General features: G+C 39.6%; 1 non-coding gene across 1 annotated transcript; it reads right to left on the reverse strand.

Annotated features, from left to right (window-relative positions):
* Positions 1-1,205: 1,205 nt before the first annotated feature.
* LOC136514557 (small nucleolar RNA R71) lies at positions 1,206-1,312 on the reverse strand. Its single transcript, XR_010773712.1, has one exon. It is a non-coding gene; the product is annotated as a small nucleolar RNA R71 (small nucleolar RNA).
* Positions 1,313-1,655: the final 343 nt, after the last annotated feature.

Below are 1,655 nucleotides of genomic sequence, written 5' to 3' on the forward strand. Positions count from 1 at the left end.
ATTGCATTAATCAATGTATGCTTTGACTTGTAGTCAAGAATAACTTAGGAATTATTCCTCTCATATTCTACTTGACCATGCTAATGCCATAGAAAGGAGTACTCTCTGAGTGATTTATTATTATTATTATTAGTCAATACTTATCATATATCTTATCCTATGACTTACCCTTGTTATGAGTAGAATATTGGTTATGGTTTACTTCTCCATCAATAGTATAAGGTATCAATACATGTCCATGCTAGACCTTCCCTATGGTAAAAATATAAATAACGATAGCTAGAATACTCCCAGGTGGAGTGCTACAATGGTATAATTATCTGTGCGCTTGTAGATCCTTTTCATTCATATATTTATATATTCTTCCTAGTCACATAAATTAATAAAGAACTACTTAGTATTATTCTAGTAGTAATGTTATATAGTACCAACAAGCATCTCTGGCATCATCACTAGGGATGACAACCTAGTAAAGTAATGTTAGGAGATATAGGTTTATAACAGGTGGCTACTAAACAAGTGACAATTTAATAAATACCAACCAACATTTCTAGCGCCATTGCCGAGGAAGGTAGCTAGTCAAAAAAAGGATTGATAAACTTATACTTATTGATGTGATCGAAGATAACCATTGACCTCTGCTCAAACAAGCTTACCCTTGTTTTGTATACTTGGGTATCTTATGTAGGGTAATGTATGACCAATTTTGACCTTCCGACAAACTACGTTGAAGATCTAGAAGCATTAATCAGGAGGACTAGAGCTAAACTCAAGAAAGTTCTAGCTTTAAAGTCAGAAGACAACCATATAAGGCAAAGCTTAACACCTGAATTTGAAACCATGGCTAACAGGACTCTCCGTGAATTCTCTGCTCCAACTATGGTCAATATTCGTACTGGACCGACAGTCAATGTCGGAGAGAATGGATTCGAGCTCAAGCCAACCCTCATCAACATGGTGCAAGCAAGCCAGTTTTGTGGAAAGGCACATGAAGATGCGAGTGCACATCTGCAACACTTCCTGGAGATCTGTAGCACATTCGCCATCATAGGAGTAACCTAAGTGCCATATTACTTCACCTCTTCCCATTCTCACTTTTGGGGAAGGCAAAGTGGTGGTTCTAAGCCAACAAAGATAGAAATACTACATGGGATAAATGCTCCACCGCCTTCCTAGCCAAGTTCTTTCCCATAGGCAAGACCAATGCTCTATGTGGGAGAATCTCAAGTTTTCAGCAACAACATGATGAATCTGTCCCTGAGCCATGGGAACACTTTCATGATTACATTATAGAATGTCCTCATCATCGGATGGAGAATTGGCTACTTATGTAGACTTTCTACCACCGGTTGACCAATAGTACCCGTGAGACTATGGATGCTACTGCTGGAGGAGCATTCCTGTCACTCACCATACTAGCTGTAATAGCTCTTGTGGAGAAGATGGCCTCTAGCCAAGGTTGGAATGAAGAACGTCATCAGACTAGCAAGAGAGGTGGAGGTATGCATCAACTCAAGGAGGTAGACATGCTGTCTGCCAAGATGGACCTACTAATGAAGAAGCTTGAAGATCAAGCCAATGAGAAGCAAGAAGTCATGCACATTCATGATTCTCGCATGACATGTGAAGAGTGTGGAAATACTGGGCATTCAGGG

The sequence above is a fragment of the Miscanthus floridulus genome, chromosome 16 (genome assembly GCF_019320115.1).
Source record: "Miscanthus floridulus cultivar M001 chromosome 16, ASM1932011v1, whole genome shotgun sequence".
Taxonomy (NCBI): Eukaryota; Viridiplantae; Streptophyta; class Magnoliopsida; order Poales; family Poaceae; genus Miscanthus; species Miscanthus floridulus.